Source organism: Phascolarctos cinereus, unplaced genomic scaffold, assembly GCF_003287225.1.
Source record: "Phascolarctos cinereus isolate Bilbo 61053 unplaced genomic scaffold, phaCin_HiC Scaffold_576;HRSCAF=1206, whole genome shotgun sequence".
Lineage (NCBI taxonomy): Eukaryota > Metazoa > Chordata > Mammalia > Diprotodontia > Phascolarctidae > Phascolarctos > Phascolarctos cinereus.
This window is the reverse complement of record NW_027555931.1, coordinates 8417-23734: the sequence shown is the minus strand read 5'-3', so window position 1 is coordinate 23734 and position 15318 is coordinate 8417. Positions and strand designations below refer to the sequence as shown.

Here is a 15318-nt window from a genome sequence, read left to right as displayed (position 1 = left end):
TTGTAAGACCCCTTCTATATCTCACTGATGATAGCAGAATGTGATATGAATGTTATCCCATGGAAAATAGAAGCAACAGATTACAAAAGCATGTCATGGCCTTTAAAGAATAGTGTTCTTTGCTGTTGTGGAGTCCTTTCGGTCATGTCTGACTCTCTGAGATCCCAGAGGAATTTTCTTGGGCAAAGTTCCTGGAGTGGTTTGCCATTTCCTTCTCTAGCTCATTTTGCAGATGAGAAAACTAAGGCAAACAGGCTTAAGTGACTTACCCAAGGTCACATAGCTAGGAAGTAGCTGAGGTCAAATTGGAACTCAGACCCTCCTGACTCCAAGCCTGGCACTCTATCTGCTTTACCACTTAGGTGCCCAAAAGAATAATGTAAGGAGTGCTAAAAGCAAGATTGAGCTGGTAAAGGACAAGGAAGTTAGGGACAGAAAAAAACAAAGTCAAAACTTTTTAAAGTTATGCTGGGGAAAGAGGAGGACCAAAGCAGGAATAAGAAAGTCGTGTGGGTTGGAGGAGACAATGATAATAAAGAAAAGGGAGAAGATTTTCTGAGACAGAGGATTGTCTCTGGACTCACAGAGCCTGGTTTTTTATCCAAGAGTGTGTGTGCTGGTAAATGTTTAACAATCAGCTCTTCCCACCCAAAAAATATTCTCCCAGTGTACTTTTAAAGCAATCTCGATGATTAAAACGAGATCCATCATTTCTTAAGTGTGGACAATCAACAACACAATCAAGCCCTGATTTAGAGCATTCACTGATTTCCAAATTGTAAATGCCCACACTGAAAATTTAGCAGTGGGATCTTACAAGCTCCAGCACATTCCTGATTCCTATCCCACCTCTGCCACTTACTAATTAGAGGAGCTTGGGCAAGTCACTTACCATTTCTGGGACTTGTTTGTAAAAAAAAAAAAGGAGGGCTTGGCCTTTAAGGACCCTTCTACTTCTATGACCCTGCTGGATTTTTATTTTGCTTCTTGGAGGATAACCCTTTGCTGGAAGAGACCAAGAGTGTCTATTAAGGAGTGAAACCAGAGATGATAAATAGGAGGAGTACATACAGTTGTCTTTGAGGAGTTCACGGCACTAAGTCCAGACATGCTACATCCCAGGGTTCTGAAAAATGTGACTAATGTGACTGTTCAGCCATTGTCAGGAATGGGATTGTAGCCTGGGTGGATGGATCAATGATAATGAAGAAGAAAAGGATGGGAGAAGTTTCTTTGGCACTCAGGAAAGAACACTGGCTCTGGAGGTAGAGGACCTGGGTTCAAATTCACTCACATGCCCTTATTATTCCCCATGTGATCTTTGGCAAGTCACTCCACCACCTTTGGCCTTAAAGTTAGGGAGTAGGGGTCAAATGATCCCTGATATTTCCTCTACCAGTTGATCTATGATCTTTTGAATGATCATAGAGAATGAGAAAGAAACTCCAGCACTAGAGAACAAAGCAGATTACAAGGAATTTTAATCAACCAAACAAAGAAAAAAAGCATTTTCTTGTCTACCATTTGCTAGGTGTTGGGGATAAGACAAAAAACAAAACAAAAGACAAGAAACAAACAAACAAAACAAACAGTACCTGCCCTCAAGCAGTTTATATTCTGTTAGAGGAAATGGTATGTACATTGATTAGGTGAATACAAGGTAATTTTGAGGTGGGAGAAAAATTAATCCCCCAGGAATCAGGAAAAGACTCATGTAGGAGGAGAAAATGGAGCTCAGTTTTGAAGGAAGCTAGACTTTCTAGGATCACCAGATGAAGATCATTCAATGCAACAAGAACAGTCTTAGCAGAGGTACAGAGATGGTAGAGGAAATGTGGGATGTGAGCATCAGCAGGCAGGCCAGACTGGCTGGAACATAGAGTGCTTGAAGGGGATGTGTAGTGAGCCTGGAAAGGTAGGCTGGAGCCAGATTGTAAAGATTCCTGTAAATGCCAGACACAGAAGTTTGTACTTTAACTTAGAAGCAAGAGAAGCAATGAGGGTGGGGAGGCAGGAAGAAAAGGAGCATTTATTAAGCACCACCTATGTCCCAGGTACTAAAGAGTTTATCTCCTTTGCTTCTCACATGAAACTTGGGAGGTAGGTGCTATCATTATCCCCACATTTTAGTTGAGAAAACTAAGGCAGATGGAAGTTAATTGACTTGCCCAACATCACACAGCTAGTAAGTGGGGTTTCCTGCTTCCATGCCCAGCCTTCTGTCCACTGGTTCTAGACAAGGGGCTGGGAGAGTTCACTTGGAGTGTGGCTGTTGGCAGGCAGGAATCGTACTGAATTCCAAAAGTTAACTCTCCCTTTCATTAGTTAGTTGCTGTGCTTTTCAATACCCATGCATGTAATATTGGTGTTATGTTGTCATTTGTGAAGCCATGAAAGAGGAAATGATTTTCCTCCCTATTTCTCTTAATGGTTTCAACTTTGAATTGTTTCCCCTTCCCTCAAGGTCATTTGTTTTATCATATCATAGAGTATTATATTTACTCAATATCATAGAATATTATACAGCAATGTAGCTTGTCTGCCCTCCCCATGACCCCAGACTCACTGTCCCAACTCCCGCACACGTTGGTTGGACAGAGGTTCCCAGAGGGAGGCCGACTTCTTCTCTGCTAGGGTCCTAGGGGTGACCTTGAGGAACTGGGGTGGTTTTGTAGTACTATTGCCTCATTCGATGTGCTCCCCCCAGCAATTATCAATGAGCCAGCCAGAGTTAATTGGATTGTAGAAAAAGGTACCTAAGGATGCGGTATACAGCGAGACTAGTTTTCATAAAACCACCCTTCCACGAAAGTCTGGACACAATTTCACACAAGTCCATACAAAAGCCAGGGTTCAGTGGGCTCCAACTCAGATAGTACAAGTGACCAAGGGCTGACACACAGTGCCTGGTGTCTTTTCTCCTTTGTGCATCCTCACGAAGCTCCCCTTTGGGGGGTTTTGGTCTCTGCTGGGCTCTCAGGGTCAGTGCCCTTGTGGGGTCTACTTTGTCTTGACTCCTGGTGCAGATGCAGCCATCAGCCTCTATTACTCTGGGGATACGGCTACCAACAGCCAGTAAGAAGTTAAGCCAACTCCTGCAAACTTTTGAAGCTCACAAGGGTATTCTCTGGTCAAGGGGAGGGAGAGAAGACATAGACTCTCTCCTCTTTTCCCCATCTCACCTTCCCCCTCTGCCCCCAAGGGATTCCCTCCCAGGGTTCAGCTGGATCCTTTTGACCACCAGGCTGGCCTGATACTGGAATCTGCATTATCTGGTTATGTTATCCCAACCCCAGAGAGGTGACTGGTTCTCTTCAGCAACTGTGAGATATTTCCTGTCTGCTACTGATGTCAATGAGTTTGTATCCACTTTACCCCTTTTCAAGAGCTTTGTCTAGACATTATTCTCACTGACTCTACATCTTTGCTTCTGTATCTCCATCAAGTAGGCATTCTTCCCTGCTGAAGCTATCAGGGCACCTTTTCAGATACATTACTTGGGGTTGAGGCCTGTTGGACACCCCTCTTACAACAAGGTAAAAGAAAATGGAGTCTTGCAGCACAGCTCTTGGTTCATATTTTATTTGTTTAAATGTTGAATGTTTCAGGATGGGCACATATGTTTAATACTCACGGATATGACCAGTTGTGACAAAGTTGGACTTTATGTTGATTTCCTTAGGGATAGGCAAGTTGTTTTTTTCCTGCTCAGATTGTAGCTTAAAGCTCTTATTTAACTTTCTGAATGCATATCCTCCAACTATGTCCCAATCTTCTACAAAGCTGTGTGGTGGTACCCGAGCCCTAAAAATAACACTGGGACTAAGTGTTTTTCAGAGAAAGCCACATGAGCAAATTAATTTACGGAAGTATACCAAATGTTTTCACTTTCTATGGATTGTAAATTTCTAGAGGACATATATAATTCATGTTTCTCTATAAATGTTCTTCAGTAGGTTAAAGGAATATTGCATAGTAGATAGAACACTGGTCTTAAGTCAAGGAGACCTGGGTTTGAATCCTGCCATTGAGCCAGACTAGCTGTGTGACCATGAGCATGTCAGCTAAACATCTCTGAGCCTCAGTTTCCTCATCTGTAAAAGAGGGATAATCATATCTGTAATTATTATCCAGCTGGTTTGTTCTGAGGCTCATAGAAGATACGGTGTGTAAAGTGCTTTGCAAACTTTAAGTACTCTCCAAATGTCATTTTGTACATTGATGGAACATTAATGTAAGATCTGTTTTGTATGTATCATGAGCACATAGTTGTTTTGACGTCCCACTAATTGCCTATTAGCCTTTTTTTTTTTTTTGCTGAGGCAACCGCAGTTAAATGACTTGCTCAGAGTCACACAACTAGTGAGTGTTATGTGTCTGAGGCTGGATTTGAACTCAGGTCCTCCTTACTCCAGAGCCAGTTCTCTATCCACTGTGCCATTTCACTACCCTTCTATTAGGCTTTTTAAGATGGAATAAGGCACCCTCCTTCTTTCTCTGAATGCAGTCTAGAGTATCAATCTGTGGCTCAAAGCACCTAGTCCTTAGGTCATCTTTCCTGTTAGGCATTACAGTGATTATAATTGATGCAATTTTGTCTACTAACAAAATTTACAGACCTTTTTCTAGTTATAAAGCAAATGTTCTCTTACAATGTCAAGTAAAAAAGCAAATTTGTCTTTCTTTCTCCACTCTTACTAGTTCTCAAGATCACACTCAGCCTAATAAAGGAATTGGAATGGAAAATTAGATCAAGGCTTCATAGTTAAGGGCCAACTAAATGTAGGGATAGCTCAATTTTCCTTCATTTAGAGGATTTCATTCACTTGCTGAGACACAAGGAAGCAGAGATTTCAAAATTTCCCCCAAAGAAAAGTTCTAATAACATATGTCTCTTTTTCAACGTGGGTTGAGAAAAGTGATCAACTCTCAAGATTAATCCTTCCTTTCACTCTTTCTCTCTCATTCTTTATCTTCCTTCCTTTCCTTCCGTCCATCCTTTCTTTCCTTCCCTTCCCTCCCTCCTCCTTCTTCCTCCCTCCCTCCCTCCTTCTTCCCTTCCTTCCTTCCTTCCTTCCTTCCTTCCTTCCTTCCTTCCTTCCTTCCTTCCTTCTTCTTCTTCTTTCTTCTTTCTTTCTTTCTTTCTTTCTTTCTTTCTTTCTTTCTTTCTTTCTCCTTTTCTAAAACTTAAGAGGGAATGGTTAGGTGGCATGGTGGATGGAGGGCTGAAATCTATCCTCAGACATTTAGGAGCTGTGTGACCTTGGGCAAGTCACTTGACTTGTTTGCCTCAGTTTCTCCTCTGTAAAGTGAGCTGAAGAAGGAAATGGCAAACTACTCCATTATCTTTGCCAAGAAAACTCCAATCACAAAGACTTGGACACCACTAAACAACCTCTCAGAATTGTCAGGAGGGTCAAATGAGACAATAATTGAAAAGTGCATAGCATAGTGCCTGTCACAAAGTAAGTGTTGTCTCTTATCAAATGTTGTCTCTTATGATCAGGGCAAAAAAATGTGTCCTTTTCTTTCCTTTTTCTTACAGAAGGAAATGCCCTTAAAAATTGGAGCTATTCCATTTTGCATGCCATATCATAGGTGATCACAGCCAAAAAGGTCAACGTTATTGTAGGATACAGTAGGAGGGGTATAGAGTCCAGAAGGACAGAGTTAATGGTCAGTCCAAATCTGGAGTAGCGTGTTCTAGATGCCATATTTTAGGAACACCATACACGACACTGATGTACATGCAGAAGATGCAAACAGGATCATGCCATAGAAGGAGAAGGGATGACTTGGAGGGAGGTGGGTGGAGGAAATGATAATTATCTCCAAGTAGTTAAGAGTCACCGATTTCTTGGTCAGGTATTGATTGGACTAGATGGGCTTATGAGTTTCCTAACTGACATTCTGTGATTCTGTTAATTAAAGATGTAATTTTGAGACCAATTTAGTCCACACTTCGTAGGAGTATTAGTAGTAGTGTTAACATCAATGACTTCACTCGATATTGAGTCTCATTGGTTGGCATGATGTTACTTGAAAATATAGTTAACTTTTTTTTCAGCAGGGGGTTCATTAAAGTTATAAACTTCATAAAAATGACTGAATAAATATGTACCCTCTAGTCATGAATTTCTAAAAGTTTCAATTAAAGGCTGTTAAAGTTTTCTGGTATGAAGGCTAACACCATATTTATATTTTCTCTTCCTATGTAGATAAGAAAACTTCAGAACGTACTCCTAAGACAAGAATCTTCACTGGAGTGATGAAATCCAAGCTGGATAGTTATGAAGAACTTAGTGCCAGACAAAGCTCTCAGATGAGGTCTTTGAAAAGCCAGGTCAAAGATTTAGAAGAAATCAGTGCTTCTGCCAAAAGGATAAGCACTTTAAAAGATATCAGCATTGGGATGCTAGGAAAAGAAAAGTGGACCTTAAGGGAAAGAATTTCAGAATAGGAAAGCCTAGAAGGGTAGGGTGTTTTCTCATTTGTATCTACATTTGGAGATGTGGTGAAAAATTCACTTGGCAGGATGGAGGATACCTGGCTACCTGCCACTGACTTGCTTGATGAACTTATGCAAGTTATTTCATCTCTCTGAGACTCAGTTTCCTAATCTGTAAAAGGAGAAGGTTGAACTCCTAAGATCTCCTATAAAAATCCTTGATTCTACAAAAGGTTGCATCATGAGCTTGTTACTGTCCTAAGATCTTCATACTGATTACCAATTATAGACTTTCATCAGGTCATAATGCACATGCCTTTGGATTGAGCATTATGTAATATATTGAGTCTCCTTTTTGTTTTGGAGTATAGAGATAATGGTCTACTGTGAGGAAAAAGGAGAACCATTATTATTTTCTAGGGGTGTGTGTGTATGTGTGTGTACAGCAGGGTTTGGTGGAGGTTATAGCCCAAGTTATTTACAACAAAGATACTTCAGGAAGTCCCAGGTATTACTATCATTGTAAAGCTCAGGAAGAGGAGGCTTAGAAAGGATTGTGCCCAAGAAAGATACTTGAATTGTGTCAGTATCTTGTTTCTAATTCTGCGTTGCTTATACTATGACACACCATCCAACTGACTAATTTGTCTTCTGAGATGTGTATTTCCCAAACTGTTTTAGAAGAGAAAATACTTAGGAGCCTAAAATGGAGTTGGGAGCCAAACTTTTATTAGGACTAAGAGATCAATATCAACTTAAGGGCCTGTAAGAGGGAAAAAAGGAGGATTCTCTCTGGTTGCCCAGACACCGGGCAAAGTTGAAAAGAAGGACGATTCAAGGCAACAATCCTTAGAATGACCCTAAAGTGGCTGATCCTCTTCTAAAGGTAAACCAGATTTTCTAGCAGCTTGACCTTTGCCTGGGTGTCATGTCTGGATCTGTGCAGCCCCTTCATTTGGCACGAAGGAGGCTTCAATAAAAATTTTAAATTAAAAAAAAAGTGTTGAACGAGTGACTATTCACCTTTTTTCACCAGGAGTTAAAGAGTGCACTCGATGTCAGTGTGTCAATGAATGGGATGATCAACATGATTCATTCTCAAGGAAAAGGAAATGTCCACAAGGGAGCAAATGCCAGTCACCCTTCACTGGGAAGGTAAAACCACCCAGAGCTTTATCCATCACCTAACTACGCTTCTGAGTAACACCCTCATCACGGTCCCAGCTACAGAAGAAGCTGTGAGATAAAGGGTACAAGACATCAGTGCTGATCAACACTCTTGGATGTTTGTGAGTATGTTGGCAGAAAAGTTGCCACTTTAAAATTTTCTGTTAAGTTGGTCCCTAAATTGGGAAATGCTTGTGGCTCCTTTTAAATTTTGAGTCCATTTCTGTTGTTGAGCTTTTGCCACACTAAGGCAAGAGAAGAAGTAAGACAATCTATAAAGCCAATTTTACCGTTTCTTATATCACAACATTTCCAGTCGTTAAAAACACAATAATGCTTCTTATGTCAATTCTGAGGGAGATGTCCCAAAGTCACTTGGAAGCATATCTAGTGAACATGTGATGGTCGTCAAACTTTTTTTCCTGTAGAGGATGGTTATCTATTGTATAGAAAACAAAAAGGTATCAATAAGATGCTTAAAAAAAAGTTCAATCACTTGTTCAATTTCATCAGAAGAGTTGAACCAATAGACTCATGCAGATAATTCATAACCCTGAAATCTTCCTCGCAAAAACTGTCTCTTCCTCTCTTTCTCCACTTCCAATTCACACAAATGTTGTTGTTTCTTTTGGATTGAATGTTTTTTGCAGAGTCATTCCATAGAAATCTTGGTTTTGGGAAGTATTCAAGCTCTTTTCATTGTGGAGGATTTTCTGGTGTCCTGAAAATTTCCATGCATGTTTCCATTATTATGTTTAAACTGAAGTGTTTTGTCTCCATCCATCAGTCTCTCTTTTCTCCTATTCATTCCAACCAATGATCTACACAACAGATTGACCTAAGGGAAAATCGTATCAGCATAACAAAATCCATACTTTGACCATAACGATTGGAATTGCATGTTTGGCTTTGAAAGGAAAGAGCAAATAGGAGATATAGGGATAAATCTCACTTTTGTAATTTCCCTGCAGGTGTTGTGCCAGAACAGATGGGAGACAAAGACCCAGTGAGAATTTAAAGTGGAGATTTATTGAAGCTCGTGGCTGCAAGGGGTATGTACGCCAAATCAAGCAGCCCTGATCAGGGGTCGAGCTAGGGTTTATATGGAAAAGAGCATGGGAAAGAAATGCCAGGAACACTGATGAGGTAATCCAAAGGTGCAGCTGTCTTTGGGGGCTATGATGGGAAAGTACAGGAGTATACCAGACAGGGAGGGAGATGACAGAGGTATGGATCTTTGGAGTCTGGCAGGAGGAAGAGTCCTTGGGCTGGCCAAGGACAAAACTCCTTGGGCTGGCCAAGGCACTCCTCTCCCTCTGTCTTGATGACAGAATGCTCTGCAACAAGGAAAAGCTTTCTCACAAGACAGGAACTAAGGAATTGGAAGGCTTCCAGAGACATGATCTGAGGGCTGGGGAGTGGTTGTCAGAGACAGTGTTTCTGAGACTGGAGAGAAATTGGGGACACGTACAAGCACAAGCACCCAAGCACCCCATTATTACAGGTCAGAGATCACACGAATCAGACCAGGTGTCCTGGTCGCTGGTATACACATAATTATCTAAAGCAATTATATTGCAAGCTTTCTTATCCATTTGCATTGGAGGTACAGGCTGTGCTGAACTATGCAAGAGTACATTTCACTATTGTTTACATTTAAGAGGAGAGAGGTCTGGGGTGAGGTGAAGCACTAATTTCTGCTTTCCATGACTTAAAGGGCCCTACTACCTAAAATGGTAAAATAATGTGCTGCATTACACAAGAAAGTGAAGTCCTGCAGTGAGAGATCCAATTGCTAACTCTGCAGGTGGAGCAGCTGCACCACCTTTATCAAGAGACTGTGTTTGAGTCATCCCAAACTCAAGAAAAGATTGTGGAACAAAAGAAATCCTTAAAATTCTCAGAAGGCAAATGTGCCACTGACGCCTTCTTTCAAGAGAGATGGGATTTGGAGAAGAAGAAAGGAAGGTCCATGGAAGTACATGGCAACAAATTATATTTCAAAGTTATATTAATGCTTCAATCTTACCCATTTGCAAAACCACAAACAAGCCCATCATTATTAGCATCCTTAAAGAGTTTTTTTGGGGGGAGGATGTTTTTAGAGGGATGAGAAAATATTTATTCCCATACTTCTGATTTTGCGCAGAAGTAAGTAGAAAAATCCATGCTCCCCTTTCTTCATTATAAATGTACTTGACTTTTGAGTGAGGACATTTGTCATGCAACTTTAAAAGAAGATGATATAAGAATGATTATTTAATGGTGGAATTTGATATGTACTAACAACCAGAAGAGAAAAGTATTTTTGAACAGAGAGTACTACTATTAAATTGATGGGTTGGCCAATGAGAGCTCATCACTAGGAGGATGAACAGTACACCTTGGCTGATGCATTTTCCTTCATGGGTGTTTGTTGAGCCTGTTTCTGGGCATGCTCTGAAGTGCATAATAGGGGCTTCTATTACTATCTACTCAGAAGCAGGATACTCCAGCTCATATGACAGGAATTGCATGAGGCCAAGCACATTTCACATGCTCCTTAAAGGCTGGACTCTCACTAGTCACATTACACTGGCACTGTTCTCCATGAGCTCAAAATCTAAGGGGGACACAGGATGCAAATGATTTAAGGTAGAGCCACTTTCCACTAAGGTACAAATAGTTCCAGGTCATCTACTTTACAGTGTTGTTGTTCATGCCATTCATTACAGGCAGTATGGTGTAATGCAGGACTTAGGGGGAGATCTAAATGTGGTTCCTATGTCCCTCCGTTGGTTGTTGGGTGAATAAACAGCTTCAGCTCTTAGAGTTTATTTATTCATCTATGCAATGGGGATGATAAGACCTAACTGACTAACTAACTAACAGATTATAGTGAGGCTCAAATCAGTCAATGGATCTAAATGCTTTGTGAACCTCTGAGTGTCCTGCAAATAGAAGGCATTATTATACCTGAGAAAATTCCGTTCCAACACAAAAAAGTGATTGCCCTATGGGGAATGCGCTAGCAATTAATTTTATGAATTTATTTTTTTTAAATGAGCTAGGTGTACATCTAAATAACATGGTGGAAATTAATGAAAATTAATCTGCAATAATGTTTTGGAAATTACATGGTCTGGTTTGAAAAAGTTGAGTTTTCTACATTAGTAGTTTTTTAAATTTGAACTCTTATCTGAAGAGCTACTAAAATTTTAATTCCATTGGGAATGAAAGCTGGCTTGTGCTACACTTTAGGAGTGTCAATGCATATTCTTTTCCTCTTCCTCTCCCCTTTCCCTCCCCAAACCAATTGGTCTCAGCATCAACAAAGTCTTCATCAAAAATAACTATTTCGGTGTCCATTCTAGTATGGGTACATGAATAAAGGTTGGGACTATTTTTTTTTTGTCTCCTAAGGTATTACATGTACAGCTCTTAGCCAACCTTAAAACACGATACAAATGTCAGGTCTCTAACTCAACTTGATGAGTGCACAGAGTGGTAAGGTTTGGGGCTGATGATCTTTTCATGGAAGGTGTGACTATGCCCACTGACAACACTACTGCCATCTAGTGGTTTGCATTCTCCTCGCATCCACTTGAGAGTATTGGGTGCCCACCAATCAGGAGCCAGGGTTCCAAGGGTCAGTGGCATCTCATTGTGCTGGCCTTTCAAGGAAGGCTTCAATATTCATTTTCAACCTCTTCCTTTTTCACTCCTTTCCAAAGTATGGCCGGGCCCAATAGAGAGAACCTGAATCCCATTTGGTGGGCAGGGAGGGGTGGGGAGTGAGGAAGGATATTACTCTCTGAGGAATCCATTAATGTCTCTCTTGAGGCAAAGGCACATGAGTTCCTTGGTCTCTCCACCATATGGCTTGAGAAGAAAGCCCCAGACCCCAAAGCAAAAAGGAAGAAGTAGGAATTCTCTGGGCAGCATGCTCCAACTACTCAGATTTTTATCAAAAGAGGCTGAGAAGGTGATTTCCTGGCTTTGGGGTTGTCTTGATACCAGAAGAGGGTCATGCACATGGCAGCAGTGAAATCTACACCACAATATGAATGAACAAAAGACCACAACTTGGAGCCTTAATATGACAATGTGTTACTTGGCCAATGTTTAGTCTGTCTGTCTAGAATCTCCTTCCAAGAGAGTGAAGCCCTCAGCTAGTCCCAAAACGATGCAGGCCAGTGTGGATCTCTGAGGGTGAGAGAAGAATATTAGTATATTTCCTCTCTGCTAGTTCCAAGTTAATTTCTCCCACAAGGAGTCCAAACCACAGGGTTTTTTCAAGGATATTACAACCCTGGGGAAAAGGTAGAAATCAACAGAGAAGAAGGAAATGGTAAATCTGGTTTATGGATTACTGTGAGTCCTTTCTGTGTTTTCTGAGAGGTAGAACAAAGGTCACCCTACTCAAATTATACATTTCTTGAGTGCCTTTACCCACATCTGTGGAGACCTAGATGTTTGTTATATTCAAATATCATGCTGTGATTTCCTTGGAGGCAACATGGGAGGAGAAGAAACCTGAGCTAAAGAGAAAGTGATTTTTCATGTTCCCTGCATTTAATCTGGTCTATTTAATCCCATACAGAGCCTGGAGCTCAGACTCAGATGAGTCTGGGCCTAGTTTGATTCCTTGATTTTGTCTCTGTCATAGTGACCACTTTTTTTCACAAATTGAAGTAATAAAAGCATTGCTTCTGCTGTCAAATAAAGTAGGCGGAAATAACATCTCACCCTATCCCAACTAAGCTAAAAGTTGATTTCACTCTAAAGATACCAATCCTTAGGTGCCTTTCGCAAATGAAACTAAAAACGTTAACAACAATAATTTATGACTTAGAGGGAAATATGACTTTTCTCTTAAGAAGCACTTCATCTCTATTGTCCAAACTAATCTGCACAATAACCCTGTGAGGTAAGGAGTACAAAGATTATGATTCCTGATTTAGAGATGATGAACTGAGGCCTAGGCAGGTGGGACAAATCTCAGCCTCAAAACTCAGGGCATTAATTCCTTGTCTACTACTCTACTCAGTTTGCTGCTGAAGTGGATGCAGATTGTATTTGTTAATGCATTTAACTTGGACTCAAAAGAATGACTGACTAATCAAATATTGCTCTAGTACATGTAACCCCAGAAACAGAAAGTACTTTAAAACACACAAAGGACTAACTCCTTTGTTTTGATGTAGGGAGAAACTCATTGGGAACAAAACAAAATGAAGACATTGCTGACAGAAGATTTGCATGCGAAATTCGTGCAACTAGAGAAGGAGAAAAGTCAATAGACTCTGTTGAGTATTGAGCACAGCTTGAAGAACCCCCTACAATGGTAAGCTTGGAAGAAAAGGTGGAGAAACTTAAGAAACAGCTCAGTGAAATGAGATGGTCAAATCAAATCATGAAAAACTCACCTGAGGAGAGTCATCTACCTCAAAGTAAGTTGAGATAAGTGAAGTACTTTCAGAAATCAACCAGGGTCTTTGTCACTGCTTTCTGGTCTCCCTATTTCAGTTAAACAAACAGGTCCCCTTTGTGCTCTTCACTTAAGGGAAACTTTCCAAACTATGAATCTTCTGGATTGCCTCCTGACCTTCTCCATGTCCTTCACTGAGTGTCCCAGTTGTAAGATCCTCTAAATCAACTCTATTTCAGCAGGTATACCTATTCAATTGAAAGACAGTCGACACAATCCATAGAAGACTAGACTTGGAGTCAGCAGACCTGTGTTTGACCATGGGAAAGGCTCCAAGCCTCAGTTTCCTCACCTGTAAAATGGGGCCCCCAAACCTGTACTACTTATCTGACACTTTTTGTTGTGAGGCTTAAAGTGGGGAATAAACATGCTATATGAATGGTGGCGGTTATTCTACACTCATGGATCAGCCAGTGAAATTTGCAGTTTATTGGCAACAGTCTAGCCAGACTTTGCTTCTTGTTTCTCTGTGTGTGGGTAGCACAGACTATGAGCTCCTTGAGGCTGGGACCTCATTTTGTACTTTTTCTTGAATTTCTGGTCTGACTCACAGTGCCCTGTATACTTGGCTTCAGTGTGAGAAGACTTAGTTTTTTGTTGTTGTTGTTTGTTAAGAATGATGACATGTGTGATTGTATATCTATGCTCCTCGATTGTGAGATACTAGGTGGACCAGAGGATAGAGCCCTGGCCCTGGAGTCAGGGAGACTTGAGTTCAAATCTAGCCTTTCAGAGTTATTGGCTGTGTGATCCCAGGCATTAACCTGCGATCCACCTCCATTTCCTCAACTGTGAAATGGAGATAATGTTCAAAACTCCCTCCCAGGGTTGTTGTAAGGATCAAAGGAGATGATCTTTGTAAAGTGCCTTGCTCACTGCCTTGCTCTTAGTCACAGTTGATAAATACTCTCCCCCTTTTATATTTGCCTGGAATCTTAGAGGGAAGATAAGTGAACTGGCCTATCATATAGAGGAGAGACAGAACTGTAATCATTCTCTCCTCACCCTCACGGACAAAACCATTGAGAAGATCCGGGAATCTTTAAAAATGGTTGAAAGAGTTAAAGAGAAGACAGCTCCAAAAGTGATCAATTTGAGAAGAACATCAGACTACACCAAGCAAGAACCCAGAGAGGCATAGAATGGCCTGTCATACCCTGGAAGCTGTCACTAATGATCTATATATAGTAAACAGAGCACTTGAAGAAGCAGAAAAATGAGAAAAACAGGTATTTTCCCCCCTCCCCCACTTTCTAACAAGGGGCATTTTAAAAAAGGAATGTCTAAAAGATTGGTCTCAAATTATCACTGTTTTCATTAAAAGTTTATTTCTCCTATTTGTTGCTTAGGGAGTTATAATCTTATTCAATTACTGTGTAAATCCCTTCGGATTTTTTGGTCCAGGATTCATTATATCTCATTTGACCAATTTTCCTAGAAAATTGTTCCTTTCTAGTAGGAAAGGTCTCCATGAAATAATATCGTGTCTCCAAATATGTCCAAACATGAGTGTAGTTTTCAGATACTGAAGCTGATTCTCAGCCATACCATGATCCAATGCAATTCCAAAGGACTCATGATGAAAAATGTTATCCACCTCCAGAGAAGGAAGTGATGGAGTCTGAATGCAGATTAAAACATATTAGTTTTCATTTCTTTTTTTTCGTATTTTTTCCTTTGGTTCAGTGTCTTCTTTTCAAACAGGACCTATATTGTGATGTGTTTTGCATGATTGAACATGTATAGCCGATATCAAAATGCTTTCTGCCTCCAGGAGGGGGAAGGTGAGGGAAGAGGGGAGGGAGATAATTTGGGATTCTAAATTAAAATCAAATAAATGTTAAAAATTGTCTTTGTATGTAATTAGGGGAAAACAAACTATTTTTTAAAATATTGAAGCTTTTGTTATTATTACTTTGATTATTAAAGCTTAAAACTGCTCGAAGACTTTTGGGACAGACTGTTTCCTCTAACAAAAACTCTACTATTGAGCGGAACAGGCAGATAGCTGATAAATTTTGAATTAGATATTAAGAAATTATATTTGAAAATACAAGATCAGTTTATGGAAGGCTCATGCTAAAAAAGGACACTTTTCTAGGAAATTGTGTAGAAACCTGGTTTGATGCTCTATGTTGCCATTGTTCATAAAAAAGTAGCTTTCTTATAAAGTTGTCTTAGACAAGTGAATATCAAAAATCCTGAGCCACTGACGCTACTTTTTCTTTTCTTT

General features: G+C 40.4%; 1 pseudogene; it reads left to right on the top strand.

Annotated features, from left to right (window-relative positions):
• Nucleotides 1-9359: 9359 nt before the first annotated feature.
• Nucleotides 9360-14272, top strand: LOC110204543 (uncharacterized; annotated as a pseudogene).
• Nucleotides 14273-15318: the final 1046 nt, after the last annotated feature.